The sequence below is a fragment of the Rhinatrema bivittatum genome, chromosome 3 (assembly GCF_901001135.1).
Source record: "Rhinatrema bivittatum chromosome 3, aRhiBiv1.1, whole genome shotgun sequence".
NCBI classification, from domain to species: Eukaryota; Metazoa; Chordata; class Amphibia; order Gymnophiona; family Rhinatrematidae; genus Rhinatrema; species Rhinatrema bivittatum.
In genome coordinates, this window is record NC_042617.1 from 155,027,803 (window position 1) to 155,041,932 (window position 14,130).

Sequence of the window (14,130 nt, forward strand, 5' to 3'; positions counted from 1 at the left end):
CTGCTACCGGGCCTCCTTTTCTTCTCGGGCCGCTGCGACTTGAGATTCGCGGCGGTCTGTAAACGCAAGTGCTGCTCCACTTCTGCACGCGCTGATGCTTCCCCTCCTTACTGCCCACGCGGCTCCGGCAACGTTTACTTCTGGGGACGCACAGGCAGGAAGGAGGAGGACCATCAGCGCGTTTAAACGCGATCTTTTTCTTGGCCTTGCCGCTCTGCCTGTCGCTGCGCCCGGGGGCATTGGGGGGATAATAAAAAAGTACTGTAGTTTTAAAGGGCGCAACCGATTTAAAAAAAAAAGGCTCTGAGCCGTGCAGGCAGAGTCTTAGACCCGGCGCCCGGGGCAGCCGCCCACCCCTCGCTACGCCACTGCGCTGCGCCTTTTAATCCGGTGTGCCTTATATATGAACCTGGACACCTTAGCAGGCGCTCATTGATAATGCGCCTTATAGTCCGAAAAATAGGGTACACACAGTTCTGTGGTTCCTACCCAAAGTGGTGTCCCACTTCCATATCAACCAAACCATCTCGCTACCATTGCCAGATGAGCATAAGGATTCGGAAGAAGCTCGGAGTCTACGCCACCTCAACAGCGGCAGACTCCTATCCAGATACTTGGAAACGTCGGATCCTGTACGGAAAACGGACCACTTATTTGTCCTCCACAATGGGAAGAGGCAAGGGGAAGCGGCCTCACGAGCACCCATAGCCCGCTGGATTAAAGAAGTCATCAAGGTGGCCGACGTAGAGGCAGGCAAGCCGCCGCTACAAAAAAAGGCTCATTCTACTACAGCCCAGGCAGTGTCCTGGGCAGAAACCAAGATGTCACCCGCCAAGATTTGCAGGGCGGTGACATGGTCCTCCATCCACACTTTCTCCAGGTTTTACGGCTTGGATGTTCAGGCTCAGGAAGGCAGAGCATTCGCAAGAGCAGTACTAAGTGGGTCACGGACAGCCTCCCACCCAGTTCGGGAGTAGCTTTTATACATCCCATTAGTCCTGAGTCCATCTGCTACACGCTAGGAAATGGAGTAATTACTTACCTGATAATTTTGTTTTTCTTAGTGTAGACAGATGGACTCAGCATCCCACCCACGACTGCCGTTTCTCATGAAATGCTCGAGTGACTCTAGGGTAAGCCATGCTTTTCTTCATCTAGGACACCCATCCTACCGGCTGTCGATGTTTCCCGGTTGAAGACACTGGCGGTCTCCAGCGACAGCCAAATTCAACCTAATCAAGTTATAAAGTTTAAATAAGTTATAAAGTTATTCAAATTAGTCTGTCTCACATATATCCACAATGCTTTTCGAGGAGAATACTGAAGAGCTGCACTTCTTGCAGGGGTATATGTACTAGGGCTGATGTCAGATTGAAATCTGATCCGTCTCCAACTGGTAGCAGGAGTACACTATACCCATTGGCCCTGAGTCCATCTGTCTACACTAAGGAAAACGAAATTATCAGGTAAGTAATTTCTCCATTTTATACCGATCTTCATAGGTACATCATATTGGTTTACATATAACTGGAAAGAAATACAAAAAACAGGGACTGAGGAGCAGGGGGTGAAGGAATGTGGGTATACAAGAAGGTGAAAAGACTGAAGATAAGGACAGGAGATTACCTAAAATAGGAACAGATCCTTGCGAATAAACAATATAAAATGGAACAGGATCTTGTAAATAAACAATGTACAGTCTTGCAAAATATACAATACAACATGGAAGGGAGTCTTGTAAATGTACAAAATAACATGGAGCAATAACAAAATTAGGGGGTGAATTGAGAGTATAGTGAAAGTGAATAATGGAAATAAGGGGGGAAATGATTAGGGTGAGTATAAAATTACAGGAGGAGTCAAGGAACTGACATCTGGAGGAAGCGGGAGATTGCTATGTGCAGGAATATAAAGGGGAGGACTAGAGTCGTATTCCGGATATGCCTGTTTAAAGAGCCATGTCTTTTAGCTTTTTTTTTTAATTTCAGTGTACAAGATTCTAGTCAGAGTTCAGTGGGCATGGTGTTCCAGAGGGTGGGGCCTGCAATAGCTAACATCCGCAAATTTGATAACCTCACTCGTATTCCTTTCCAGATCATTTATATATATATATATATATATAAAAGCACCGGTACAAGTACAGATCCCTGAGGCACTCCACTGTTTACCCTTTTCCACTGAGAAAATTGACCATTTAATCCTACTCTGTTTCCTGTCTTTTTTTTTATGATAAATCTTTTTTTATTTTTTAAAAAACATACAATAATGAACATTACAATATATATATCTGTTTCCTGTCTTTTAACCAGTTTGTAATCCATGAAAGGACATCGCCTCCTATCCCATGACTTTTTAGTTTTCTTAGAAGCCTCCCATGAGGGACTTTGTCAAACGCCTTCTGAAAATCCAGCGGTTTGATTGTAGAGTACAGGAGGCCTACGAATAAAGAATTGCAGTAATCCATTTTTGATAGTAAAGTCGCTTGTAAGACTGTGCGGAAGTCGTGTAAATGAAGCAAGGGTTTAAGTTTTTTAAGAATATGGAGCTCAAATAAGCCTTCGTTTAAGGTTGAATTAATGTGTTTTTTAAAGTTTAGTTGGTGGTCAATGGAGACCCCAAGGTCTCGTACAGTGTGCGGGAAAGAAGTGAAGGGGAGGGCGGGGTTGCAGGGGGAGGGTGGTATTGGGTTGAGGTGGTTAGATAGGATTAGAAGTTTGGTTTTAGAAGTGTTTATGGCCAGGTGGAGGTTGGTGAGGAGTGTGTTTATGGAATCGAGGCAGTTTTCCTAAAACTTTAGGGATTTGGGAAGGGATTCGTGTATGGGAATGAGGATTTGGACATCATCTGCGTATAGAAAAAACTTGAGGCAAAGGTCAGAGAGGAGATGGCAAAGCGGCAAGAGATATATTGAAAAGGATGGAGGAGCCCTGTGGGACACCTTGGGTTAGGCGGATGTGAGAGGATTCTGAGTTACTGATTTTTACTGGGTAGTCTCTATTGTTCAGGTAGGATGTAAACCAATGGTGGGCTGTGCCTGTAATGCCAATTTCAGCTAGGCAGGAAAGAAGGATGTTGTGGCTTTTAGTATTGAAGGCTGAGGAGATATTGAGGAGGGCCAGGATATAGGATTGCCCATGGTCTAGGCCCTTGAGAAGTGTCGGTGAGTGAAAGTAAGAGGCTTTCTGTGGTGAGAGACTTACAGAAGCCGAATTGGAATGGGTGTAGAATATTGTGATCTTCAAGGTAGTCGGAGAGCTGGGAGTTGACTACCTTTTCCATAATTTTGGCTAGAAAGGGAAGGTAAGAGAGAGGATGGTAATTGGAAGGGTTGGAGGGGGTCGAGAGTGGTTTTTTTGAGGAGGGGTTTGACAATGGCTAGCTTGAGGGGGTCAGGGACTTTGCCAAGGGAGATGGAGCAGTTAATTATATCGGCAAGAGGTTTAGCAATGATAGTGGGGATGGATAGCAGAGCTTTGGTGGGGATGGTATCAGAGGTGTGAGTTGCAGGTTTGATTTTCTTTAGTATAGATTTGATTTCATTAACAGCCTTTAGGTTGGCATTGGGGTTTTTGGGAGGGGGTTTGCCGGGGGTGGTGATACATACCTTCAGCTATCTGAAAGGTTGTAATGAGGCACAATTGTCAAACATTTGCCATTGGAAAGAAATCAATAGAACTAGGGGTCATGAAACAAAACTCCAGTGTCGATGACTGAGAACCAATGTCAGGAAATATTTCTTCAGAGAGGCTGGTGAGTGTCTGACATGCCCTTCCGGAAGCGGTGGTGAAGACGAAAACAGGCAAGAATTCAAAGGGGCATAGGATAAACAGTGTGGATCCCTAAAGCCTAGAGGTAAGAAATAAAGATAAGAGTGCATGGGGGTAACGTGCTGGTGCGGCATTTGCTACCCTTGACAAATAACAGTATCAAGGCTTAATGCAACTCCATCATTGCTTGCTGCTTCAACTGCAGTGAGTGAGAAAAGGAGAATGGGATTCAGACAGCAACCATCAAGGGCCCCAACGTTTACATTTTGGGGAACAAATAAACATGGGTGTAACTAGCTGTTGTGGTGCTTACTACCCTTAATCATTAAGCCTGATTCTTTTGATGTTGATGCAATGCCAACATAATTGTTGCTGTGAAAGAGAGCAAAGGGAAATTGGATTCAAACAGCATTCGAAGGCCCTGACTTTTACAGTCTTGAAACTGATAAGCAGGGGGGTAACCTGCACAGTGCAGCAGATACTGGTATAAGCTTGCTGGGCGGACAGGATCATCTGGCCCTTTTCTGCCATCATTTCTATGTTACTATAGCTAAGAAGGAATGCATCAAGTGAGTGTCTTTATGGTCAGGCCTGGATGTGCCAAAAGGTATACTGGGGCTGTCAAAAGGCTGTGATGAATCTGATAGCAGACTATCGCCTTCTGCTTCCTGCTCCAGCCCCTCCCTTCTCAGTGCAAAGCAGAGGGTGAAGATTAAAGGGACAGAGCAAAGAAAAAAAAAAGCCCTACTCTCTATTCCAGCCCCTCCCCTCCTGTCCTATGCAGGGAACAGGAGCAAAGAATTGAGGCTGGATCCCACAGCAGGCAGCAAAGACAAACCACCCTATTCCCTAATCTCGATCTCCTCCTGTCCTTCATCAACATGAGGGAAGGGCATCAACCTGGATCAGATAGAACAGAACAAAGAAAGATGTCTTAAAGATGGCTGAGTACCTGAAACAGAGGACACTTGCCTCTAAAAAGGACAAAACTATAGGACAAAATTTGCATTGAATTTGAAAATGTAAATGTTTACATAGATGTGACATTCCAGATTGTTACTATAATTTAATTAGAAATGCAACTCCCTATATTGTTAAAGACCCTGACCAAGTAATGCAGATTAAAGCAACTGTAGAACTCAAGTACAATAATTCCCTGCCTCAATAGCTTTTGCTCTGGCTCCCTACTCAAATAACCTTCTTACTATCTATGGAGGTATCCTACTCCTTCCTCCCATTCTTCTCCCTTCCAAACCCCTCTCTCTCCCCTGCCCAGTAGTAGGTCCCTCAACCTCTCCACCTATCCCCATGCCTAGCAGCAACTATAGGCCGCCTTTCCCCAACACTAAATCCCACTCTCATTTATTTAAAACATGCCTTTCCAGCAAGAGAGTGTTACAGTTATCTCAATAATCAGGTACAATACACAGAAAAAATTGAGAACAGTGTTTTGCTATTGGGTACAACTTTGAGAAAAATTATGACTCCTCTCCCTCCCTGGCAGAGCAGCATATCCCCTCCCCCTTCTTGCCTCATTCCCTCTCAGCACTGTGTCTTTCTCTGCTTGCCATGCTCACTTTCTCTCTGACACACAAGAACACACCCTCTTCTGCTGTTGCTCACCTACTCTATCAGCAAGTGATTTAATGATTTCACCCTCCTCCTGCAGCTTGTAAATTGTCTGCCCCATCCCCTTTCTTACAATTTCTGCACAGAAGTTTTCCTAATTCACCTCTCTCTGAGAATGTTTGCTTTCACCTTCGGGTCCACAGCACTTAGGTGAGCTTTTATCTTTTTTTGGGGGGGGGCTAGAAAGTGTAGAAGCAAGGACACATGACCAACCTACTTTGACCTTTTGATTCATTATTATTCATTTGATATATATTCTGCTTTTCAAGTACTGTAGATATTTCCCTACCTCCACAGGGTTTACAATCTAAGGGCCCGAATTAAGGTTTTCTTCCATTCTTTGTCCATGGGAAAAAATGTAAATGAGGCCTTAGATTTGTATCTATTGTCCCTAGTCTAGATCCAAGGGGGCAGGGTGACAGCACCAATAGTGCTTAGGGGTGGCTAACTCCGAAAATGTCAGTCTACTGCAGGCAAGAGGGCATTGGTTTCCTATTCAAACATATTTGGTAATTTGAAGACACCATCTGCAGACAGTTGCCAACCCCAGCTCCAGAAAGGTGTGGAAGGTCTGCCAAAAAAAAAAAAAAAAAAAAAACCCTTCAGGCCCCATCTGTTACTTGGTACACAATTCTCGCATCAGGGATTGTAGCTCAACTCTTTGCTAGACGGTGCGGTTATTAATGCTTCCATGCCTTAGGCATTGGGGTTAATGCGCAATACTCTATGGGATTTATAGTTCTTTGTGAAGACGTGCCTGGCTGTCAGAACCGTTGCTTTGGGCGTAAACAAACCACATTTCCCATGATGGTTAGGAGCAGCTCGCTCGTATTTAAAGACGCGAAGGCTCTTGGAACCTTCCGCCAATAGGAATGTGAGCGGGCACGAATACGCAAGAGAAGAACCAATCGTGAGGGAGAGGAGGCGGAGCGTCGATGTGGCCTGTCAGCTGGTGCAGCACTCACTCGGTGTCTCGGATAGCGTGGACCGAAAGGATGGCACGTGACAGCTCAGTGGCGTCACAAGGGATGAATTAGCCGGGGATTTAGAGTTCCTTTGGAAGTGCGCGGGGTCGAAGACACGAATAAACGTAGGAGGAAGCTCGGTGGCGCTTTCGCCTCAGGGGGGTCTTCTCAAGGAAGTGGCGACCCTCTGTGCCTTCTGTGTGGTGCTGCTGCCGCTCTTTCCTCGCCTGGCGCCTTGTAGTTGCTGTTCACGGTCGCTCCTGGTGCTTTGGCGGCTCTCGATCTTAGTCCTGGTGATGATGCTGCGACTCTGGGCGGTGTCGGTGCTTTGTCTGTAACCCCCCGGAGGTCGCCAGTCCGAACGTCCCCAGCACCTGCTCTCGCCCGGCGGGCTGATCTGTCCCTCAGCTCAGAAACAACGAAAGGGAAACGGTGCCTGTTTATAACGCGAATTGTCTGATTTTCCGGATTTTTTTTCCACCCTCGGGATCTGTGTTAGTAGTAATTCTACATCAGTATTATCATTCTACAGGACCTCCCCTTTACGTATTGATGATCATAAGTTAATAGTGGCTTGATTTGCCAAAATTTTGAGTCGCTGCATTGAATTGAAACGTTGACATGTGGCAAGATAAATATTTGTATGTAATGGGTGTCTTCGTAGACTTCCAGTAATAACACAAGCACATACATGTGAATTAGCACAACTTCGAAAACGTGTTAGATGTAGCATTAGTTGGCTAGTCTTCAACTTTGATTACTGACTAGCCTCACATCTTTCATAAGGAAAAACAGTAGTGATAAGAGCACGAGAAAAATTTCACGACCTTTCCCTGTTTGCTTTCTACTTAACCCAGTAATAATTGCTGTAACGTATAGGGTAATCCAAAATATGGAGAACATCTTAAACCATGTACACAAATTCTAACAAGAGACACTTGCCTTTCAAATTGCTTTTTCCTCCTAATATTTTTTTTTTGGCACTGAGAGTCCTCCTTCTCACCAGGAATCCTAGGTGCTAAGTGATGAGCAACTAGAAATGCCCAGGGCTTTTATTTGTAGCAGGTGCCTACATCATAGAAGTATATAATCCAGAATTATTACATCACTGGGATCATAAGGGTGTCAGTAATATTACACCAGATTTACAGATGTGCTGCAGCTTACTCACCACAGGATCATGAGTCTTTACTGCAAGTAGCAGTAACCTGCAGCAAACTATATCTTGAAATTATTATAGGTGCAATGTAAAAGCTCCCTTGCCCTTTTTCTAGAATGAATTGGAAAAGCCACTTTGAAACTGTGTCACAAATTCCATTCGCCTAGAAGAGGATCCAGTTAAATCTCTTGGCTTAGATTTCTAAATGAGTTTCACACAGCATAAAGTAGTCTGTCACCAGTGTATGGTATATAATTTGGGACACTGTTGCAAGCATGGCTGTTCCCAGTAGGTTCAAAGTAGCTCAAAATGCACTTTTAACATGAACTGTCGTCTTGACTTTTTCCACATTTCTAAAGAAACTCAGAAGAGAAGGAAGTAGTTGCTCTTGCAGAAACCAGGGATTCTACAATTAGGTGGTCTTTTTATTTTTTTCTTTAAATGTCCATGCAGCGGACTGCCTTTTAAGTTGGAGGAGTTAACCAAGCTCTGCCCCAGTGTCACCCCCAACTCCCACTGCCAGTTTCTTACTTCACATTCTAGTTAATGTCATTCCTTTTTATATACATTCTTCATTTAAATCATGGAGTATAATTATTCATTCCCAGTTCAACCAATAAAAAGTTTGATGCTAGAAAACCAGACATAGTGGTAAAGGAGAAAACAAAAAAAGCATTACTGATAGAAATGTCAATACTAAGCAACTATTCTGTACTATGTATAGAGAGAGAGAGGTCAAGTTCCAAGAGATGCAGAGATCAAGAAAACTGGGCCTAAAGATACAGAAACAGTCCTAATTATTTGGGCACCATTATCTGATTAAAAACAACTTCCAAACTTACCCCGATATGTTGCCTATATACATTACACCATACAAGCTTCAGAAAGCAAATATTGGGGTGAGCACTAGCAGTAAACATGAGAGATCACAATCATACCCAAGATACCCTAGCTTAAGAGTGAAGTTCATTTTTAAGTATAAGAGAAACCAAATATAAATCACATACCTCCAATTCTGTAAATATGTACTCTAGATCCACAGAATCACCCCTCCATCCCACACATCTCAAACAATGGGAGTATAGCAGGGTATTCTGCTCACCATCCCCACCCCCATATACCTCATCATACAAAAAAATTATCATACTATCTACCTTATAAATGGGCTCTGACCGACGGCCCGCAAATGCGCAGTAGAGAGCAGCTCTACCGCACATGCGCGGGCGAGCACGTCGGTCAGAGCCGAGCGTGCCCGAAAAAAAAAATGGCGCTGGGGCCGCAGGAGCGGCGAGGAGCAGGAGCGACGGCGGCGAGAAGCAGGAGTGGGAGGAGCAGTAGCGGTGGCAGCGACGAAAAAAAATGGCGCTGGGGCCGCAGGAGCGGCGGCGAGAAGCAGGAGTGGAAGGAGCAGTAGCGGCGCCACGCGCGCGGGAAGGACCCCCCCCCCGGAGATCTTCCATCTGCCGGTTGTGGATGATCTGAAAGGGGAGGGGATTGAGAGAGGGGGAGTGACTGAGGAGAGGGAGGAGAGAGGGAGGGGGGAGGAGAGAGTAAGGGGAGGGGGGAGGAGAGAGTGAGGGGGAGAATAGAGGGGGGGAGGAGAGGGAGGGAGACTAGAGGGAGGAGGGAGAATGAGGGGGAGGGAGTGGGAAGGAAATGGACCGAAAATTTTTTTTTAAATGTAGCCCGTTGTTTCGGGCTTAACGGCTAGTCTAAGATAAAGTAACAAATTGCCTCTACTACCAGGCTCATAATACAAATTCCATGGGGAAAAAAAAACTCAGCACATACAGTAAACCTGCCATATTACAGCAGCACTAACTCACAGGACTCCAACAACAACTCTACCTCTGAAAAGGCAGCAATGCAAACATTACACTGGGGCCTAGAACACCAATACACCACTTACTGGGAAAATACAACGAACAAGACTGCTACAGATCCCTACATGCTAGCACAATGCCTCAGCTCAGTCACACTTACAGAAGGACCATCACCATACACAGAATAGTTGACCTCAAATTACAGATGTGCAGACACAAAGTGAAATGCAAACCCCAATAAGCCCAGACTCTATGCAGTAGGGATGTGAATCATTTTTCTGACGATTGAAAATATCAGAAGATATTTTCAAACTTGTCAGAATTCGGGGGGCCCCCCGAACCCGATAGGAAAATCCCACAAAATTTTTCATGGGGTTCTCTTATCGTTTGGGGGGGGGGGGGTGGCGGGAAGAAAGGGCACATAAAAATAACCCCTAAACCCACCCCGACCCTTTAAATTTAATTCTTTCTAATCCCCCACCCTCCTGACCCCCCCCCCCCCAAACTTTTTTAAAGTGCCTGGTGGTCCAGCGGGGGGCCTGGGAGTGATCTCCCGCTCTCGGGCCGTCGGCTGCCAGTAAACAAAATGGCGCCGACGGCCTTTGCCCTTAGCATGTGACAGGGTATCCGTGCCATTGGCCGGCCCCTGTCACATGGTAGGAACACTGAATGGCCTGCGCCATTTTTAAAGATGGCGCCGGCCGTCCATTACTCCTACCATGTGACGGGCCGGCCAATGGCACGGATACCTTGTCACATGCTAAGGGCAAAGGGCCGTCGGTGCCATTTTGTTTACTGGCAGCCGACGGCCCGAGAGCGGGAGATCACTCCTGGGACCCCCGCTGGACCACCAGGTACTTTAAAAAAGTTTTTGGGGGGGGGTCGGGAGGGTGGGGGATTAGAAAGAATTAAATTTAAATGGTTGGGGTGTTTTGTTTTTTTTCGGCATGACACAGCCGATTTAAACGGGTAAAAACCGCAGGAACGAAGATTTCCTGCAGTTTTTACCCGAACCCGATACCGGAAACAAGTCCGGTACCAATTCACATTCTACCATGCAGTACAACATTGAGAAATGTAAAACAAATACATTTACTCCCAAGTTTAAGCTAAACCCAGGCCTCAGTAACTGTTCTTGTGGGGTGTGAAAGCTGTTATGTTCCATAACACACCCCCATACAAGTATCATGCCAGGGATAACAACCTTAGCCAGACGACATCTCTATATTAAAAAGACTTTGCAGCCCCGACATAATACGCTCCCCACAACAGAAAACCAGCCCCACTATAATACACCCCACAAAAACAGAAAGGTATCTTTTCTATCTTCATTCCCTTCTTTCTCAAAGGACAAGCATCTTTCTCAAAGGTAACATCAGGATGGAGCCCAATCACGGAACACTTTTGTCAAAGTTTCCAGAACTTTGACTGGTACCTACTAGGCATGCCCAGCATAGCACCAACCCTGCAGCCAGCAGGGGTCCCCGTTCAGTCTTTTTTCCACGCAGCAGTAGCCACGCGGGTTAAGGAGCTCTTCAGAGATTCCAGACAGGAATTTTTCTTCATGGAACTTCATCAATATTTTCAAAACATTTTACCCCACAGGGATCCCCTAATCAATATCTTTGCTCCGCAGTCGAATGGTAAGTTTTTTACCTGCTTGCTGTCGATTCCCGTTGAGTTTTTCCCTTGCGGCCTACTGGCTATCGACCGCACCGCGGCTAAATTTTGTCGAGGCCATGGCGTTGGGTTTTCGTCGGTGCCCTGACTGCACTCGAACAATGTCCATCACTGATCCTCAATACGGTCTGTGTGATGTGTTTGGGATCTGACCATGATGTCCTTACTTGCACCAAATGTGCCCATATGACACCAAAGGGTCACAAGTCTAGGCTGGAGAAGATGGGACTTCTCTTTCGGCCAAAAACCCCGACTCCATCGATAGCTTCAACATCGTCTGAACCAGTGCCATCTACGTCGCACCAACACTGGGAAACCGGTGCTGCCCGACTGGCTTCGATGACTCCACAGGTGTCGACCCCCTCTGTTCCTCCTCAGGAGAAAGCCCGAGGAGAACATCGAGAAAAACATAGACACCGCCATCAAAAAGCGCAGGCCACCCATACAGGCAAGCCCTCAGCATCGACGTAGTCTGAGCTACCAACAAAGAAGTCCCGAACAGAAAAGGCCCCATCCTCTTCTGTCTCTGGGTCACCGAGGCGTTCCCCACCTGGACAGGTGCCGGGATCCGCGATTCCACCTTCACCAGTGGACCCTCTGGCTACTCCAGTGCTGCCTCCTACTCCGGAACCGGGTATCCATGCCCCAGGTTTCCGTGAGGAATTGGATCAGATGATCCAAGAGGCCATCAGTAAAGCACTCCAGGGGTTCAAACCTCCATCGATGCCGGTTCCTGCTCCAGCCACCGATCCGATACCCATGACACTTGCACCACTATTGGCAAGAATGGATAAGTTAATCGGTGCCCTTCCACCTGGTGCATCCGAGAGAACCGATGGCTCAGATTCCTTCCTCACCGATACCCTTGTCATCGGAAGAAGAAGAATCACCAATCTCCATTCTGCCCTCCGGAGTGCTACCACCGACACATCCAATCGATGTCACCATTTCCATCGATGCTTTCGGTTCCACCTCCAAGGCCATGGATGCCTAGGCCCGCACCTTCCGGAATAACACCGTTACTCCCTTCTGATGAACATATAGGAGATGGTGATGAGCCAATACAATCCCTGGACTGATGATTCGTCCCAGGACTCAGATGATTTGCCTTCACAGCCCTCTCCTCCTGATGAAAGGAAGAGTTCTCCTCCAAAGGACTTGTCCTTTATCAACTTTGTTAAAGAAATGTCTGAAACAGTTCCATTCCAGCTTCAGACCAAAGAGGACTCTAGGCATCAGATGTTACAACTTCTCCAATTTCTCAATGCTCCTAAGGAAATCACGTCTATCCCTATTCATGACATCCTCTTGGACCTTTTAAAGAGAAATTGGGAGCACCCTGGCTCTATGGCACCTGTTAACCGTAAGGCAGATGGCACCTATCTAGTTTAGCCAGCCCCTGGCTTCCAGACAGCTCAACTAGATCATCATTCAGTTGTGGAGTCAGCCCAGAAGTTGTGGAGTCAGCCCAGAAGTCAGCCCAGAAGAGGGCACGACGCTCCAAACCCCACTCTTCCATTCCCCCAGGAAAGGAACAGAAATTTCTGGATGCATTTGGAAGACGAATATTTCATGAGTCAATGCTCATCTCTCGCATTGCTTCCTATCAATTATACATAACCCAGTACAATAGGGCCCTGTTTACGAAGATTCAGAAATTTGCTGAAGCTTTACCTCTGCAATTCCAGGACCAATTTCATGCCCTAGCACAAAAAGGTCTAGGTGCTGCCAAACATGAAGTACTTTCGGCATATGACATCTTCGACACCGCCTCCAGAGTTTCGGCAACAGGAATTAGTGTGAGAAGATGGGCCTGGCTAAAGTTTTCAGTCCTCAGACCAGAATTACAGGACAGGTTAGCTGACTTGCCCTGTGCTGGGGATAATCTTTTTGGCAAAAAGATTCAAGAAGCAGTGGCGCAGCTCAAGGACCACCAAGAGACTCTATGCCAGCTCTCCTTACTGCCTTCTGATCTCTCTTCCTCTTCCAAACAATCTTTTAGAAAAGACTCCGAGACAATTCTATCGGCAAAGGAGATTCTATCCCCTGGAGTCCAAGGCTTGAGCTTCTAAGCCTTACCAAAATGGCCAATCCAAGCAACCTCGAGTTCAGAAGTCACAGCCAGCCCCCCAGCCAGGTCCAGCCCCCCAGCCAGGTCTAGGAAGGAGTCAAAAGCCAGATGGCTTTTGACTCCTTCCTAGAGAGCAGTACCCAGCCTCCACTTCCGGCTATTCCCATCGGAGGCCGGTTGTGCCACTTCTCCAAACCATGGCACACTGTCCCACAGATCAGTGGGTACTTGCTGTAATAACCCAAGGTTACCACCTCAACTTTCTCTCCTTTCCACTGGATTCCCCACCTCAGCTGACGTGGGGAACATCCGACCACTCACAGCTCCTGGAGCAGGAGGTCTCCCCCCTCCTCCAGTCCCGAGCAATAGAACCAGTGCCCCTCTCCCAACAGGGGCAGGGTTTATATTCCCAGTATTTCCTGATACCAAAAAAGTCAGGCAGTGTTCGCCCAATACTGGACCTTCGCACCTTAAACAAATACCTACAAAGAGAAAAGTTCAAGATGGTGACCTTGGGTTCTCTTCTTCCCCTTCTCCAAAGGGAAGACTGGCTCTGCTCTCTAGATCTCCAGGATGCCTACACACACACATATGTCCATTTCTCCATCACATCGCAGATTCCTGCGCTTCCTAGTAGGCCCGAAACACTTCCAATATCGGATGTTACCATTCTGCCTAGCATCTGCCCGAGTCTTCACCAAGTGCCTCGTAGTGGTAGCTGCCTTTCTCAGGAGTCAAAGTGTCCACGTCTACCCCTATCTCGACGATCAGGGCTCCTACTCAGCAAGCTGCACTGACGTCTCTACGTCTCATATGCCATACCCTGATCTCCCTAGGGTTTCTCATAAGCTGTCCAAAACCCAGGCTAGTTCCCTCTCAAACCCTATCGTTCATAGGGGCCGACTTGGACACTCTAAAAGCGAAAGCCTTCCTACCTCAGGATCGAGCTTTCATTCTCACTTCTCTGGCCCATCGACTGCAATCTCAACAACACTCAACTGCACGTCACTTTCTGATCTTACTGGGTCATATGGCC